The following is a 19,603-nucleotide window of genomic DNA, read 5'->3' as shown; positions in this document are numbered from 1 at the left end:
GGACTGCGACTGAAAAAGCATGGGATAAAACCGGACTCTCTGAATATGGCGGACAATGAGGGCTGCTGAGAAGCCAAGGACAATGCCACTGGGTTTTGATCCTACTTCATGTTCTGGCTTTGTGGGAGCCTAGCCAGTTTGGATGTCCACCTTCCTAGACCAGGATGAGCGGGGAGGACGTTGGACTTCCCACAGGGCAGGGAACCCTGACTGCCCTTCAGACTGGAGAGGGAGGGGGAGAGGAGTGGGGGGGGAAGAGGAGAGGGAGGATGAGGGGAAAAGGGAGACGGGGAGGGAAATGGGAGGCAGGGAGGAGGCGGAAATTTTTTTTTCAATAAAAAATTATATTAAAAAAAACTCAAGAATTTAGGTGTTAAAATAGAATTTATACGTTAGTGTCCTCAAAGTTTCCATATGTGTGTTGTTCCAAGAACATAATGTATTACTCAACAGTCAGAACAAGTTACAGAGGGAAGCTTAGCTGCTCGGTGGAATTGTGCTAGTGTCAGTATTTGTATTTTACTCTCTTTTTCTTTGGATTGTTTGCTGAACTTCTGAAAAACACAGTAGTTTTTTTTTTTTAAAGAAGAGAGATAACAATCATTTTCTTAGGGATGCTGTATGCTTTAAATAGATCAAACGTTTAGTATTCTTTTATTATAAAAGAAAAGACCTAGAAATAAATTTTATCTGCCTTTTATTCTCTCAACAACAAGCACAAAACTGACAAAGACCCGATGTGAGATGTGAGTCCCTATCCACGGTAGCATCACTAAAATCTGCTTTGCACACAGGAACGAAAAACGTGAAAGAGACACAATTCTAAGCATGATATTTCTCCCCAGCAAAAAGTAGCAAAAGTAGATTTTCAAGTAAACAATTACACTATTAAAAGATTTTTCCTCAGCTCTGAACTCGGTACCCACTAGCAATCACTGATATGGAAGCATTGCTTTCCTTAGACACCACTCATGGATCACCTTGGGGAAATTCTTATCTCTGTCACATTCTCGCTCTTTTTCTTATCTTCTCTTTCAGGGGTAGTAGAATGGAATCAATAAGACAGTGTCACTTTCTAATGAGGTGAATGCTAATCAAAGAAACAGGAAATGGTGACTTAAGTATTAAATTGACTGGCCTGTTACTTCTAGCAGAATTTCACAATGCAAAGGCACCAATTCTCAGGTACAGCAGCCTCAAAGGCTTTGTGATGTCAATCAGAGTTTATGCAGTTGCTTGATGGCATGCCTGTGTTGAGATCTCCAACAGAATATGAAAAGACCCCCCCCCCCGTACTTTCTGCATAAATGAGGGCACAGGGCAAAGCTTATTTCCAAGGAGAAAATGAGAATGCCAGAAGAGGCAGCCTGCCGATCTTATTATTATGCCTAGCACCAAAGGATTTTTTTTAATTTCCACTGAAAATGTTCATGCCCATTAATGTTAATTACCAATAATTTTCAAACCCTGCCAGCTGCAGAACAGCTTTGCAGGCGTATAAATTCAATAAATATGGTATGAGTAGAACTAATAAGTGGTGGGGTTGAGACCTAAAGCCCTAGAGAAAAATAAGGCAAATCGGAACTATGTTTTTATGCTGTCCTTAATTGAACCTCCATTGATAGGTCTACCATATTCACATACTTCCCATACTGAAATACTATTCTCATAGCTTCTTAGCGTTTTTCTGTATTGTGACTATTACAGGCTTCCCTGATATTTTTACATGAGCAGTGTGCAGCATTTATCTCCTTGGGCTATCTCTAATTGCACATAAAACACATTTTTACCAGAGACAGCGCTCTATGAACTGTGGAATCCGTGGATGAAAGCACAGCCTGAGAGCCTGAAAGTCTTACAGACTGAAGACCAGATTTTGTGCAACCTAAAGCTTACATTCTTCTCTCTGGAGAGAGAAAGGGAAAAGGAAAAACAGAGAAGAAAGAGAACAGTAAAGAAAGAGGAAAAGAGGCTACCATAAACAATGAATTTAAGGTACATTTGAGTAACAAGCAACTTGCTATACAAAAGGATACAAAAAGAATGACAAAGTATCAGCTTTTGAAGCACAGCATGTGGACACACTGTCCTTCCCACCTCTTTAGAAGGTATCTGCTTGCTGAAAAGGGGCTTTACTATTCCAAGGTGACTCTGCTCTTGTTTAGCAGGATCAGGTCAAACAGGTTATTTTCTGTATCGATTCCCAATTAGTTGTTTGGGCTTCAAAAGAGTGTAAGGAATAAATGAGAAACAAAAGATTACAATATTTTTGCAATTTGTCCTGGGCAAAGTTTATAAGTCTTCAATAAATGTCAGGCATTTATTTACATTGGTGTTAAGCTATGTGTGGTTTGGGTTTTATTTTTCTGCCTCTTGCGGAAACTGGATCTGGAGAGCTCCCATCATCTCATTGGATAGTATTGTATTATGAATTAAATCTCAAAAGGCACTGTAAATCTGGTTGTTGAGTGGAGAAGGAAATATGTATTCCCCTAAAAATTATTCTATCAAAGAGTTTGAATTTTTTAAAACATGTGTATTAACGATGTTACATAAAACATATTAAAAAGCACATAGAATGAGTATTTCTTTTTAAAAATATGAAGACTGACACTTCATTTTATGGTAACAAACAAAAAGTTTCACCAAAGAAATAATCAAAGCATTTGAAATTTTATATTGATTGATGCTTTTAAAATAATTTTTTTTGATTTCGTGCAGTCGCATAGAAATAAGTCACACACAACCAGAATGTTGAATCTTACCAGTGAAGTTTGTATAGTTTCGTTGCTAAAATCCCAGGTCTTCTAAGTGCTGATGTATGAACTTGAGCGGGCCATTCATTAAACATTCATGAGGCATCCTAGACTTCGTTGACATTTTTATATCTTTATGGATACAATATTGTCTCAATCTACAACCCAAATGCTTGAATGTCATCTTTCTCATGGTGCTTGCTTCTAATAGTCATCTTAATCACACATTGTTATTCATAACAATATTTCTGTAATGGAACTGACATCCAACACTAAATTGTATAAGTGGTAGGGCAGGGGAAGGGACGCAAGCATCTCTGCCCTGTGAAGCAGTCACAATGCTCAGTGTCACAGCCACATTAGAGTGAGCAGCAGCTTTGTGGACCTAGAGCTTCACTGTCAGTCAAGGTGAAAGCTGAGACCATATTTTGCTATCAGTGTTTTATCCAGTGCAAATGCAGAAAATTGAGGGTTATACAAAATTACTGATTTTTTTTCGTAATTTCCTGTGATTTATTTTTAAAGTTGAGCAGCTTAACCTTAAGGAAAAATGCTGAAAGGAATTGCTTATCTGCTTCATTGAAAGTAACTATTCAAAAAATGACCCGGGTTGACATTGAACAAAATTATACTAATTTTCACAAAACACTTATGAGCTTCATAAATGTTAATTTTTACAGGAATAAACCTCTAATGCTTAGGAGTCAGAAGGGGCTTCAGAGATTACTGAGTCAATGCTTCAACTGTGTTCATGGAAAGCAGAAGATGAAATAGTATTTTCAAGGCAAGACTGGGTTTTGATGGCAAACGAAAACAGGAACTACCTATTGTTAAGTCCAGTTGAAATGGTCTTTCCTCTCTCTAAGTGAGATCTGTTATGTACTCCCAAAAGAAATGGAATTATTGATTTTTGGCATCAGAGTGCATCTGCATAACCAAACAATGAACATGTATACAACATGATAGTGGTTATTGGCCTGCCTAGAGACTCACAGTCTTACATTGTCAGTAAATGTTAAGTCCTAAGATAGAGAAATGAAAAGAAGTGCGTGGAAATATGGAGGATAGCTCACCTAGAACAGTAAAAATGGACTATTTCATTACACGTCAATGGTTTATTTTAAGCCATTTTTTCCCAATGCTAGTTATTTTGTATAGGATCCAGGTATGAATGCCTTTCCTCATCCTTAATATTCTACCTAACCTACCAGAGACTATCAATTTCATAGAAGCACTACAATGAACGTGTCCTTGTCAATAGATATGGTATGACTTTCAGCATCTTGCATAGTGTGATTGTTTGACATTGCCTGCTTTTCAAGTGGTTTATAACTTAAGACTTCAATTTCCCTAGCCCATTAACTATTAATAACAGAAAATCAAATATTCTCCACTACCAAAATACCTAACAAGGAATGTGAAAGGTGGGGGTGAATATGTGAATTCCTTCATTCTAAACAAGCTATCTTGAAGATAAGTAATTCACACAGATAATTAACCTCATCAGATGTAAGGAAAAGAACCACACTACTGGTCTTTTCCAAAGGAGGTATTTTTTTTTCTTTTTTTTACTGTGATGGGACATAACATGTAAAAAGGTGATTCTTAAGTCAATATTTTGTCATTTATTTTAATTTCATTTTCTTTGCGATAGCATGCCATTTGCTAGAGATACAGGGATTGAGATGCTCACCATGCCCTTGAGTAACAACCTAACTGGTGGAAGTAAAGAAGAATAGTCTAAATGATGAAGTGAGGCAAACAAAGTGTGGCATGAATGTCAATAAAGTAATGAACATTGTTTGAGAAATTAGAAAATGCTAGGATCATCTTTGGTTATAATTATTGAATATTTAAAGTCAAATATTTGGATTTTTAAACTTTTATATTTGGAGCTTTTATGATTTTAAATTGGTATTAATTATTAATAACTTGCTTAATATTTAATAAAAATGATGTGGGCACAAGATTCTAATGATTTCTTCTTAGACACATACACAATATTCATGACTATTTTGTAATTAAGTTCTATAGATATTAAGAAGTAAAAGTATCCTTTTTAAATCATAATTCCCCTTCAAAGATCTAGCTCCTACTGTCCTTTGCTTGAGCTTTCAAGGCTTTGATACCTCTTTGGAATCCTTAGAACCATTTTATCTCCCCTGGACACCTCTCCTGAATGTTTAATTACTAGGTCCTGCTGTATGCTTTAAGTGTGATATGTATACAAACATGTGTGACAAATATTAGCAGTATAATTTACATAGCATAACATTCCACAAACATACAAAGATTGAGGGACATGTACTTGAAACAAGCAGAAAGCAAAAGGATGGCAAAAGGCAGAGATATTTGTATTAACATATGGTTGGAGAGTCCAGTTCTGCTACAATATAAGATATGGGGAATAAGAAATAAAACTGAAAGCTTACGCTTCCAGAAATTCTGAAGAGCTTGTGAGGCTGATCTACGGTTTCAAACTTCAGGTTCTGTTGTATGGACAGGGCAGGATTATGATTGTAGTACAATCTTTGCTGAGCAGGCAGAGGGGGGAAACTTACATATGTGTGATTACATAATAAAAAGAGATAAATTATCTAGTCAGCATGCAACATGTCTAGATCCAGAATTCCAAATTTCTATGTTTCCAAATGAATAGAATGCATGCGTTATTCTGGTAAACAGTTAAATTAATGGATAAACAAATAGAACTAAATTTAATTAGTTATAATAAGCTGGTGTTTAATTTTGTCAATGGTTGTATAAGCACACATGTACCATTGGCCTGCTGGAGACACACTGACTTTAAACAGAAGGCACGGCCATACATAGATAGCTGAGGAAGACATTTGTAGACCTCTGATAATTCAGGTGGAGAGATTCACATCAACATACCATAGACAGCATCAATTTACTCTGCAACCGCTTACATTTCAAATTCTTGCTTTGAGTCTATTCATAGAAATTCAGTCCTGTCCTTTTGATTTCAGATTATCTTGGGCTAAAGTAACTTGGTCTTAACTCTTGCCAAATATTTCTAGTTTCTTCTTGCTGCAATGATAGTCTAATACCTTTTGCTAAACACTCCCATCGCTGAAATAGACCAGCAAGCAGTACCACACTGACCTTGGGTGGTGTGACTCCCTGGCTCTGTAAAGCAATGTATTTTCCAAAGGATTTAACAAGTTTGCTGATGCTTTGAGTTTGATGAGAGTGTTATTGTGTACGGTTCTGGAGGCTATAGAGATAATGGTGAGCACTCCTGTCATGTCTGCAGAATACCTGAGGGCTACAAAAGAGCATTAACAGACCTTCAAGGGCAAACAGTGGGGATGGAGATAGCAAATGTTTTTTACTTGCTTTACCAATCCTGTTAACACTCGTGAAATCAATCCTCAAAGTGAGAAGGCAACCTAATGGCTGGCTTCTGCTTGTGCCCTTGGCTCTTAATTGCTTAGTTTTCTAATGCATTACAAACTCCCAGGAAAAAGCAGTTTACAACTTTTCAGTTTTAGGCATGATTCAGAAGTATAAATCGTTTGGTAGAAATAAACTAACGCATCTGCATTCAAATTATAAGAATGACAGAAGATTTCATAGCCGTGAGGTCTTCAAAGTCTGTAAGGTGTCCTCTCCCTGAGAAAAGCCTATGGAACCGGCCTGGCTTCATCCATTATTCACTGTAATTTGCAGCTTACTGTGTTGCTGAGAATCCCATTTATAGTGTTATTTCATCTTTTAAGAGACAGTTGCATAAAACTGTTCTTTTTGTTTCTAAATTTTGATGTTAGTTTTATTTACAGGTAGATAACTGGAATAATGTAACATATGTAATGCATTAAAACAGACAGAGGGAGCTCGCATTACATAAATATTTTGGGTTATCACAAACTCTTTCTAGGGCAATGAATCTCTCTGTACCCATTTCACACTGGAGATGAACCTGTGCAAGCAAATTAGGATGATTAACATTTTCATAGCAATTTCTGTCTTTTTTTTTTTTCATTTTGTGGTTGTCTAGTTACCTGAGTCCCAAAGGGAACAGGACATTTATTATCAACAGCTATATTAAATGTGTGATGATTTAGTATTTAGGATGAACTTTTTATTCCCACACTGCATTCTGCTTTGCTTTCAGCTGGAAAAAACTAAATATTATCAACTATTATTGATAACAATATCTGGAATGATTGGAGAATTTTCAATTATTAATCTTTATAAATGTACTCTTGGTCCAGTTCATAAAATATCCCGGCATTCTAGCACAGTGGATAACAGTGCACCGAAGGCTGGTCCATTTCCTCATTAAATTTCTAATTACAGATGTGTGGTTTTTCTACCTTTTTTTTTCCAGACATTCTAAGAAGAATTGACTACCAAATTCAGGATGTAAATTTATGTTTTTTCCTAAGGTTCTACTTATTTCCTTTTGTTTGCTATTAAGGAGTAGCTTCTAGAAGTACACCCTTTGAAATTACTGCACTATTGCAAACTTCTCAGAGATGATAAGCAGGAATTAGAGAGACTGTTTACTGCACCAGTAAAACTCTCTCATTGGATTACATTGTATCTTAAACTAATACCAGTGTGTTAATCTTACAGTTATGAGCCACTCTACTGTCCTTCCATTTTGAACATAGTCGCATATTTATGTTCACCATATTATCTAACATGTAAAACAGTGTAAATGTCAAATATTCCCTTTTAATATATAGTAGTTGTCTTTACTTTTCTTGTATTTTTTGAATCGAATTTCATTTTGTTATGATAATGTTACATTAACTTGTGGGAGGTTAGATTGTGAATAGACTAGATAGTTATCAGATGTACTGTGCTTTCTGAAAAGTGTGGGGTTTGTTTGTGTGGTCGTAAATCCGTCAGTCATATTTCTAACATCTATTCCTTTATGTTTTTCATTCAGCAGAGAAAGTTGGCAAGTGGATAAACTTTCTTGACTAAGTGACAGTCAACTATCTTCACCTGATGTAAAATTAGAATGAACTGCTTTGTTACAAAGAAGATCTGATGCCATTCAAACATTTGCACCATCTATAACACTCTGGATATCCATAAAATAGATAAAAACCTATAGCTCAGGAGGTATTTTTTCCTTTTGATGTAGAATTTGAAGTGGCTTTCAATAGTGGTTATCATTCACAGGGAACACTATGGAAAATGGGTCAGAAAGACTATAAGAACCAGAGGATCAGGAAATCACCTGTGAGATGACAGGGACTTTTCACCCCAGGTATGTCAACTTTCTGACTGCCTAAGTAAGACTCTAACAATGACAACTCCAATAGAAATGCTACCACAGGAGTGGAAGTCTCACTGGGCCCCACCAGAGACAAAGAAATGTAGACAATTAAAAGATGCTGAGATCAGGGAAAGCAATCTTCTCCAAGGCATGAGCCCTCTAATTGGTTGTCTGAATCAGTCCTGACATATGATATGTACGTATGTACGTACGTACGTACGTATGTATGTATGTAATCACTAAACATAGTCAGTTGCATTTATATATTTATGCATACATGTATATGTGTATGTGTATGTGTGTGTGTGTGTAACTATGATAATTAAATAAAGGAGTTAGGGTGTAGGGTGACGTGAGAGGAGTTGGAGAAAGGAAAGGGAATAAAAGGAAACAATATACTTATATTTTAATATGAAAAATAAAAAATATATTTTATTCATGGTAGATTTTTGCATTATATTTTATTTTTAGAAATATGATTTCAAATACTAAAATTTTGATTATTGAGGGTTTTAGCATCCTACTTAGATTTTTACAAAGAAGTGCTTTGCCCATGTCACCACAGTTTTGGGTCCTCTTATATACCAAATATTTATAAAATACACTAAAATATAGAAAATAGTGAAGAAATAGAATTAATTTTGAGAAAAAGTAAAGAAAAGTTTGATACAATTCAACATAAAACTTGTCATTTTCGTTGTATAAGCATGAATAACTCCATGCTTGCCATACTCACTCTGGCCTTAGTGATCCATGGTTTTACTCGTATTGCACAAAGGATCTCTCTCTCTCTCTCTCTCTCTCTCTCTCTCTCTCTCTCTCTCTCTCTCTCACACACACACACACACACACACACACACACACACACACACACTTGCAGTGCACCACACCCGTCTATGCTCTATGCACTGCCATACGGTTTGTGAACCGGGCAAGGGGGCTGGAGACTGAAACACACAAACACTCACAGACAGAGACAGAGACATGGGTCATCCTTGAGGCCAGAATGCCCCAAGAATGCCCCCTTTACTGTGTCCAGGGGAAGCATGCCAAACGGCAACAGAAACCATTCCCCTGCTATCAGGAACTCCTGAGGGTCTCATGCTCAGAGCAGCTATAGGCACTCAGATCAGGGGCAAACAAGAAATTCAGGATCTGGGGGTTCACAGCTCCCAACACACACACACACACACACACACACACACACACACACACACACAGAGAGAGAGAGAGAGAGAGAGAGAGAGAGAGAGAGAGAGAGAGACAGAGAGACAGAGAGAGACAGAGAGAGAGACAGAGAGACAGAGAGAGACAGAAACAGAGACAGAGATGAGAGACAGGAGAGAGAGACCGAGAGTGCTTGCAGTCACATTTCTAAATACGAAGCAGATCCTGGTAAAGAGTTCTTTGTAGTACAAGACTGGATGATTTTTTTTCTCTTACAGGAAAGGGAAACTGGGATTTGGTTTTGAAGTTCAGAAGAGCTATTACACTTTCAAGTGTCTTATTCATTTAAGCCTTGACAGTGTTGTTGAGAGTATTTCTGTCCTCTTTGTGTAATATTTTGGCAAGCGAGGGGTACTAGAATGCCAACAATTCAAACACTCCTATCCTACTGATGCTGACATCTGCCAGGCTTCATCTAGCCACTGGCTAAAGAGTGGACAATGAGAATGATGAGAGGTTTCCTAAAGGTCAGAGTAGAGCTTTATTGTGAGTTTGTCTTACTTCAGAACATCTAAATAACAGTGATGAGTAGGCCTCACCTCCAGAGCTCTGGAACTTTCCAGGTGCTGGGACTGAAGTCAATATTGTTTCACCATTTCTCAGGAATTACAAAGAACAGCCTTGTTTAGATCTTACTGCCTTGTAGGCTAAGGAGTAGAAACAGGCCCAGTCATTCTTTCATCCCTGAGAGAGCGGTGCTGTTCTAGAAAGGACTGTGTCCTCACATGGGAAGTGGAAACCATTCAAGTGGTTCCATCTAAAAACTGAAATGAAGAAAGACGTTTCAAGTACAGAGAAAAGCATGTAAGGATTTGAATAGAAGGAGACGTGTAGTAATGGCTGTGGGCAGACCTGCTTTTTGTCCTGCTCGGTTCCCACGTGGCTAGATTTACACCAGAAATAACAACACACAAATTGTATTCATTTAAACACTGCCTGCCCCATTAGTTTCAGCCTCTTATTGGCTAATTCTCACATCTTGCTTAACCCGTTTCTAATAATCTGTATAGCACCACAAAGTGGTGGCTTACCGGGAAAGATTCAGTATCTTTTTTTGTTGTTGTTGTTTTGTTTTGTTTTGTTTTGGGAGGAAGGGAGCAAAGGTAGGAGGGTTGACCTCAAGAAATGGGAAGTAAGTGTGATGACGTGTGTTATGAAGTTCCCAAATAATTAATAAAAATATTATGTTGTGAGGCAAAACAAAAAAGAAAAAATATTTTTCAGTGGCTACATTTCAGCCGTCTTACAAGGCCTTCATTTTGCATTGACACAATAAATACGCATCAAATCTATAAATCAGAGAAAACAGGATACATGTAGAAGCTTCAGTCACAAAGAAAGATATATCAGAGTGTATTGGGATTTCTGTGGACATTGTGTAAGGATGGACTCAAAAGAAGCTTTTTTCCCTTTTTCTGTTTCTTCTCTCAGTGGGGAAAAACATTTTACAGACTTCCCTCCCATGTTGAATCCAAAGATGGGTGATGAGAGTGTGAGCGCTGGACTAGACAGGGCTGCTTCATCGAAGATTAAGCTCCAGTCCCTACAAGGGACTCCTTATTTGCAAATTATCTGTCTAGCAATTATGATCAAATTGGATAGAGCTGCTGAAATGATAACTATTATGTAAGGTCAAAGCCCTTATTGGATCACTGACTGCTTTAAATACCAGAGCATGCAATAAAATAGTTTTCTCTTAACTGACATTTTCTGTAATTGACTGAAGTAGAGGAGTGACTATCACTAGGAAAAGACTATCACTTTAAACAACTGAAAATATGGGGGTACAAATGACCTTTATGACATTTGAGTAGCTTGTAAAGCAGCCCTCTACCACTGAGCTTCACTCACGGGCAGAAAAAATCTCTCTCTTTCTCTCTCTCTCTCTCTCTCTCTCTCTCTCTCTCTCTCTCTCTCTCTCTCTCTCTCTCTCTCTCTCTCTCTCTCCTTTATCTCCCCTAGTCTATCCCTTAAAATATAAAACCATGGCTTATTTAAAAACAATTTTTATGTTATAAATCTGAAGCGTCTTCCTAAGGGCCACAGGTTAGCACCTCAGGCAAGATTCCTTGGTCGTGTTACTTTAATAAATGGAAATGCCATCCCCAGTTGCAATTTTCCTTCAGGCAAGAAGGTTAACCCATGTTTTCAAAAACTGTAAGCAGTCAGACCTTTAGAAATCAATAGTAAATAGAGTGAAAATAAGCTTTATATGATGAGGTTTATTCCCATTAAAGAAATCCTCATCCACTTAGAAGGACTAAGGAAACACTGAAAACTGGGCCAGCATGCCTGAAATTCCCTGCCAATCCAGACTCGAGGATATTTTATCTGTCCACATACAATTCAAGGCTTTGATTGCTACTAGAATTATGCCAAGCTATAAATTTTGGTTCCGTTTTAAGGAAAATGTTATGATGGGATTAGATGCAGCTAATTCACATTAAATAACAAATACAGTCCTAAAATTCCCAATATGACCATAGAGTTCTAGAATGGAAAATGTCACATGACTAACTCAACTTCAGTTCCTGAAGACTTAAAGGTTTTTCAATCCATCACATCATAGCATAGATCATTTGTCTGTTATATTAGATGATCAAACATCTTCTTACCTGTCCTTTTGATTGACTATCCTTTTGTGATTAAAAATAACCAAATGATAACTAGATGAAGAAGGAAATTGCTAGCATTGGTGGCAGAGTAAGATCTACCCATCTATTTTTGATGTGTTTGCATTTTCTCAAATACAAAAGTTAATGGCAGATTGATATTATTACATGAAAAATATGTGTATGCTTCAATGAAGGTTAAAATAAGGTTCAAACTGTTTCTAGAATCTGAGGTCTAATATGTATTACAGTTAACCCCACTGGAATATTTTCTGTGTTATCATTGGTACTCTGTTACAGAAAGAAGTTACTCTAGTATTGTGAAATGTGTGGACCTAAACTAAATTGATTCATTGATGGATTTGCTTAATGAAAGTCTTGTGTTCAGCTCCTCTGAGCACATTTGGGTTTTTTGAAACATAAATACTAATTTGTACTGTACTAACAATAGCATATGCTTTCTTCTAGTTGCTCCTTGGGGAAACAGACTGTGTCAATAATATTACTATAGGTAAATGTGGTTGGAAGGAGTAAGTACAAGGAAAAAAACAGTAGGGACAGAGAAGTAGGAAGGACAAGAACCAGAGAGCTCTCATTTTTTTTTTCAGATAAAACCTATATATCTTCTATCATCTTGCACAAAACTCAAGTCCAAGTGGATTAAAGACCTCAATATCAGTCCAAACATGCTGAACCTGATAGAAGAGAAAGTGGGAAGTATTCTACAACACGTGGGCACAGGAGACTACTTCCTACATATAACCCCAGCAGCACAGACAGTAAGGGCCTCATTGAATAAATGGGACCTACTGAGACTGAGAAGTGTCTGTTGAAATAAGGAGCAGTGGGGCTGTATCCCCAGCACCTCAGCCGCCTGCTAGCTTAAGCCAGAAATAACAATCCACAAACTGTGTTCATTTAAAGACTGCTTGGCCCGTTCCTATCTAGCCTCTTCTAGGCTAATTCTCACATATTAATTGAGCCCATTTATAATAATGAGTGTAAGCACCCCAAGGTGCGCTTACTGGGAAGATTCTAGCCTATGTCCATCCTGGGTTTGAGCTTCATGCATCTGCCTCAGAGCGCAGAGCTATTGCATTTACCCGGGAGAGCTGAGCATGGCGTCTCTGCTCCAGAGAGCAGAGCTGTTGGGTCTGAGCTCACTTCCTCTTCCTTCCAGCATCCTATTCTGTTTACTCCTCCCACCTATGTTTTAACCTATCAGGGCAAGCAGTTTCTTTATTTAATTAACCAATGAAATCAACAGATTGATATATGACACTCCCACATAAAGCTTCTGTAAGGCAAAGGACACTGTTGCTAAGACAGAAAGGCAACCCACTGACTGGGAGAAGATCTTTACCAACCCCGCAACTGACAAAGGCCTGATCTCCAAAATATATAAAGAACTCAAGAAACTAGACCATAAAAGGCTAATCAACCCAATTATAAAATGGGGCACTGAGCTGAACTGAGATCTCTCAACAGAAGAAGTTCAAATGGCCAAAAGACACCTAAGGTCATGCTCAACTTCCTTAGCGATCAGGGAATTGCAAATCAAGACAACTTTAAGATACCATCTTGCACCTGTCAGAATGGCTAAAATCAAAAACACCAATGATAGCCTATGCTGGAGAGGTTGTGGAGAAAGGGGTACACTTATCCATTGCTGGTGGGAATGCAAACTTGTACAACCACTCTGGAAAGCAGTGTGGCGGTTTCTCAGAAAATTTGGGATCAACCTACCCATGGACCCAGCAATACCACTCTTGGGAATATACCCAAGAGAGGCCTTATCATGCAACAAAAATATATGCTCTACTATGTTCATAGCAGCATTGTTTGTAATAGCCAGAACCTGGAAACAACCTAGATGCCCCTCAATTGAAGAATGGATGAAGAAAGTATGGAATATATACATATTAGAGTACTACTCAGCAGTAAAAAACAAGGACTTCTTGAAGTTTGCAGGCAAATGGATGGAAATAGAAAACACTATCCTGAGTGAGGTAAGTCAGACCTAAGAAGATGAACATGGGATGTACTCACTCATATTTGGTTTCTAGCCATAAATAAAGGGCATTGAGCCTATAATTCGTGATCTTAGAGAAGCTAAATAAGAAGGAGAACCCAAAGAAAAACATATAGTCATCCTCCTGAATATTAACCTTCATCAGGCGATGAAAGGAGACAGAGACAGAGACCCACATTGGAGCACTGGACTGAAATCTCAAGGTCCAAATCAGGAGCAGAAGGAGAGAGAGCACGAACAAGGAACTCAGGACCGCGAGGGGTGCACCCATACACTGAGACAATGGGGATGTTCTATCGGGAACTCACCAAGGCCAGCTGGCCTAGGTCTGGAAAAAAATGGCCTTGCTGAACATAGAGGACAAGGAGGACTACTGAGAACTCAAGAACAATGGCAATGGGTTTTTTATTCTACTGCATATATTGGCTTTGTGGGAGCCTAGGCAGTTTGGTTGCTCACCTTACTAGACCTGAATGGAGGTGGGTGGTCCTTGGACTTCCCACAGGGCAGGGAACCTCGATTGCTCTTTGGGCTGAAGAGGGAGGGGGAATTGATTGGGAGAGGGGGAGGGAAATGGGAGGCGGTGGTGGGGAAGAGACAAAAATCTTTAATAAATGAATAACAAAAAAAGAACCAGAGGGACGCATCACACCAAGAGAACAAGGCTTTCTAAATCAACATGAAAAAAAAAATTTCAAAGCCATAGGCAGTTCAATCTCATTAAACTGTGCATTGTAGCTCCCATTTCTTTGTTTCACCAAAGTAATAAACTCTTTGAAAGATTCTTTTTCACCATAAAAACCCTATATATCTATATAGCATAATGCATACTTTTTAAAATACAAATTTAAAAGATTTTAAAAACTAAATATAAAAAAAGAACCTCTATGTTTCCCTTAAATGCTATGCAAAGTCAGCTGGTGAAAACATGGTTGTGTTCAAGTGATGGCACACAATGATACTTCCTTCATCAATCTTTAGTTTTCTTTGAAACTCTGAGTGAAATTTTACACAATGCAAAGTTCTTTTTAAAATAGATAGTTGTCTGAATATAAAAAAATAAGAAATAGCGATATCACAAAGCCATAGGACTTTTAATCAGTTCCTTACACTTTCATTATATTTTTGGCAGAAAAAAAACATTATTTAGGCATGAAAGAAATCTGTTTAATTTGCTAAGATTGGCTATTTTTTAGCATTTGTGATTTAGAAGTTTCTAAAGAAAGAAATTAATACAAATACATTTATTTGACACATTCTTCAAACTGGAATATGCAGCATTAGCATTGGTACTAAGGACCCATGATTTCCTGGGTCCTCAAGTACCCAGTCAAATAAGGAGACTTTCGTTAGTCAATTCAAAAGGAAATTCACAGGAAACTGCAGTTGTAATGATTACTGTTAATGAGAAGTGTGTGATGCTGTAAGAGAGAACAATGGGGCATTTAATAAGATTTTGGGGCATTACTAAATACTTTCTGATGAAATATGGTCAGTTTAATTAAAAGGCTGAAAGAACTAAATTTGGAACAATAACAATTAAAGCTTACCTGGGACCACAAAGGTATGCATTTTTGAAATTCATACAATTATACAAATTGATATCATGTGAGGCTTTTAAACCATAACATATAAAAATAATATACTTCTCTACCTATAACACTTTACATGTAATTAAGAAGTCATAGCAGATTTTGGAAGAGTAATGTTTTGAACCAATAATTATATTGAATTATTTTGAAAAAGAATAATAGATATTATGCTACATATGAGTGAAAGTTTGTCATGAAAATATTAAAATAGAAAACCTACTATTTCTGATGTTAATATGAGCCACTGACATCAACATAGTTCTGATGGAGGTGGGTCTTGTAATAATAAAGAAACTGCCTCGGCCCTCATAAGACAGAAAATTAGGTAGGCGGAGTAGACAGAGGAGAATGCTGGGAAAAAGAAGCTGAGTGAGTGAGTCGTCATGATGCTCCCACTCCAGACAGACGCAGGTTAAGATCCTCTCTGGTAAGCCAGCTCATGGGCTACACAGAATATTAGAAATGGGTTAGAACAATATGTAAGAGCTAGCCAATAAGAAGCTGGAACTAGCCGGGCCAGGCAGTGTTTGAAAGAATACAGTTTCCGTGTAATTATTTCGGGCATAAGCTAGCCATGCGGGCGGCCGGGTGCCAGGGGACGCAGCCCGGCTGCTCCTATTTCAACATAGTCCCAATTCTAGTAGGTCCACAGACCTATACATGGCCCTCAGATATACCATGTGTTGGGATGTCACTATGACCTCAGGTGGCAGCACTGATCCCTAGGATCAATACTTCCCACCTAAGGCTATGCTGATTTCAGAGGCTATGTTGAGCTGTCCCCACTCCATGCTGGACCTGGGAAAGCCTGCCTGCCCTATGTTAGCCAGCCAGCCAGCAAGCCAGCAATCACTGGAGAGCTTGTCCCAGTGGTGAGCGAGAAGAGCCAACTCCACATATCGTGGGGGTAGTGTCTCAGTGGAGGTTTAAGCTTGCTAACCCAGTTACCACCTAGGCACACATCAGTGCTTTTAGTTTGCCCACTCAACATCCATCCCATCTATGACCAACTGGAACATGTGAAGTGACCATTCCTGCTGAACTACATCCAGAGACTCTCCATGACTCAGGACAACAAAAATACATGAGTGATGTGGGATTCCTCTCTGTATGCTGTGAATACCATTGGTTAGTAAAGAAACTGCTTTGGCAGGGTAAAACAGAGCTAGGCATGGGGGTGGGTGGTAGACACCAAAACTGAATGCTGGGAGAAAGAAGGTGAAGTCAGAGAATTACCATATAGCCTGCTGCAGGAGATAGATGCACCAGAACCTTGGGGATATATCATAAGCCACATGGTAAAATATAAAATAATAGAAATGGGTTAATTTAAGATGTAAGAGTTAGCTAAAAAATAAGCTTAAATCACTGGCCAAACAGTACTGCAATTAGTATATTTTCTGGGTGATTATTTCAGGTATGAACATTGGGGAAACAAACAAGCAGCCTCTGCCAACAGAATATCACACGAACATGAGCTGACTACACCCACATAAAACCCGAGGAAGCTTGGAAAGGAATTCTAGACACAAAAGAACAGAGTTAAGTATGGCCTCTTGGTAGCTGGCATTTTTTTTATGGGTTCTGCTTGCTGGCAGTGAGCAGGAGCATCATGCCTCCTTTAAGAGACGGCTTACTGAGTCAGCATAAGAAAAGGCATAAATGGCAGCTTCCTGGTTTGTCCTGGCAGCATGAACTCTGACTCTTTCAGGAGGCCAAGTACTTAAAAGGATTTATGAGCAGCATTCCACTAGTTGCTTAATGGTGACATAGATCCACTGTGACCCTGGAGCTGGGGCAGCATGCCTAGCTCTCAGAGGCAGCAAACATGCCTTTACCTTGTTGGAGTGGATGGAGCCAACAGGAGGGACAGGAATTGGTCCTAGCCATGCCTGCTTGGCATTCTAAGAAGCCGTCCTGGTCAGAAAAGGATTACAGATACACAATAAAAACAAATTCAGATGGAAAAGAACTCTAAATGGGTCATCATGTTGGATAAATGTACATGGGATTAAGAGAGAGAAGAAAGAGAATATAGAAAAAATAAAACAAAGTCTTTAAAGAGGCAGAGTGCAGACAGTCATAGATCAAAAAAGTAAAGAAAAATAATCCATGTAAAGATAGAAAATTCACAGAGAATCTGGATTATGTATATTATTGTGTTTTCTTTGAATTTTTTTTTTTTTTTTACTACAGAGAGATATTTGATTTTGAGGACTGCTAAACTAAACCAACATATATACTTTAAAGGTATCTTGACTTCAAAATTTGGGTCTAAGGATGTGTTGCTTTGGAAAAAAAGTTCTGCTTTTGTTTCTACAAAGGATGAGAACCTGTGGATTCCATTCAGGCTAATGTAGTTTGACAGACCAAGACCACCCGAAAACTCTCTATGAACACCCCAAAATTACCTCACCCAACAAAAAGCAGGAATCAGTTTGGAGATAAATACACCCAATTTCCCAAATATTGTTATAAATGTTTGTTTACATTTAAAGGAGGATATGCTATAGAAATGAATACATTGCATTGATATGGATCTTGATTTATTGATACAAATTTGAGGTCAATTTTGATATATGTATATTTCTGCTCTTGATTAAGGTATTGCTTTGTGCAGCTCATTTAAAATGTAATGTATAATTAAGAAATACAGGTTAATAGATAGTCATCTCTAATAGTCAAGCTTGAAGTAATGTTAGTTAGGTTTTCTAGTTTACAGAGATATATTTCAGATGGATAGGTATTCTTCAATCCTACCAAAGAGTAACAGAATATGGCATTTAAAATGTTTTAAGAACTTAAAACTTTTCATGACAATGAGACTCAACTCTTCCTGGCAGCACCAATCTACTTCAAGAGGATGATGGACATTGAAAAGGGTCCTTATGGAGTTGGTTTGCCATTTGGGCAAGAAACTGCTCTTGACTGGATTGCTGATGTTATGCTGTATGAACTGGACATGAAGGACCCACAGAAAAATTCCTGCTGAACTTGACTAAAGAAGATGAGATTGTCCTTCAGTGTTCCTGCTTCATAAAAGAGTCTGCCAGACATTCTTCAGGACACATAAGAAAGTGACTGACATACTACCAATATAGGTGGAACTATCTGAAATTTCCTGCTTCATGAAAATGTCTGGGAGATACTTTGAATCTGTAGGATGAGAATGGGTATGCCAATGTTACAGAAGAACTTTGGGTGACTGTGTAGGCGGTAAGATGTCTCTGTCAATTCTAGAGTTTTGGAAGTTGCTTGAAATGCACTTTCTGTTAACTTAGGTAATATTATACCCTTCTGTAGTCTTTGATGGAGTTGAAAAAATAGCTATAGTTATAGTTTTTCTTATTTATGATAAAAGATAAAGTAGATATAAATATTGTAACTGTATTTCTTGCCTGGTACCTGTTCTGTTATATGTAATTTTATATTTTACAGTTAAAACCTTCTTTTTTCATTTAGACATAAAAGGGAAAGTGATGTGAATTCTCCTCTATATGCTGTGAATGCCATTAGTTAATAAAGAAAAATTTTTGGCCTGTGACAGGGCAGAATAGAGTTAGACAGGGAAGACTAAACTCGTTTCTGGGAGAAAGAAGGCAGAGTCAGAGTCACCATGTAGCTGCTGCAGGAGCCAGACATGCCGGAAACTTTCCAGTAAACCACAAGCCTCGTGGTAAAATATAAAATAATAGAAATGATCAATTTAAGATGTAATATCTGGCTAGAAATATGCTTAAGCTATTGGCCAAAGAGTATTACAATTAATATATTTTCTGTGTGATTATTTCAGGTCTGAGTGATGGAGAAATGAACAAGCAGTCTCTGACTACAGATGAGGCATCATGGTGAGGATCCAGTATTGATGGTATAGCAGAAGCCAGAGACTAACTTCTTATTGAAATGTTTTGTCTGAGTGAAAGGGTACACTGTGTGCCACACCACAGCTCCCAATGTTTTTTAAGTTGAAAAAAGAAGTGACAGATAGGTGAGAAAGATGGCAGAGCAAAATGATTTCTTTTAAATTTCTATCTTTTTTATTTTTTATTTATTTTATTTTTTTTATTAAGAATAAGAAAAAAAGTTTCCGCCTCCTCCCAGCCCCCCATTTCCCTCCTCCTCCCCCC

At 37.8% G+C, this 19,603-nt stretch overlaps 1 protein-coding gene and 1 long non-coding RNA gene across 2 annotated transcripts in view; one reads left to right on the top strand and one right to left on the bottom strand.

Moving 5' to 3' along the window:
- Window positions 1–19,603, bottom strand: part of Thsd7a (thrombospondin type 1 domain containing 7A) — a 402,007-nt gene that overhangs the window by 246,118 nt on the left and 136,286 nt on the right. The gene's annotated exons all lie outside the window — the stretch shown is intronic.
- LOC126503906 (uncharacterized) overlaps window positions 19,218–19,603 on the top strand; it is a 16,470-nt gene continuing 16,084 nt past the window's right edge. Inside the window, exon 1 of the long non-coding RNA XR_007592450.1 lies at window positions 19,218–19,324. This is a non-coding gene — a long non-coding RNA (uncharacterized lncRNA). The remainder of the gene's footprint in view (window positions 19,325–19,603) is intronic.

This window comes from Alexandromys fortis, unplaced genomic scaffold, assembly GCF_014885135.2.
Source record: "Alexandromys fortis isolate MF-2015 unplaced genomic scaffold, M_Fortis_MF-2015_v1.1 scaffold_34, whole genome shotgun sequence".
In the NCBI taxonomy this organism is placed as follows: Eukaryota; Metazoa; Chordata; class Mammalia; order Rodentia; family Cricetidae; genus Alexandromys; species Alexandromys fortis.
The sequence above is the reverse complement of the archived record's forward strand: the minus strand, read 5'-3'. Positions and strand labels throughout refer to the sequence as shown.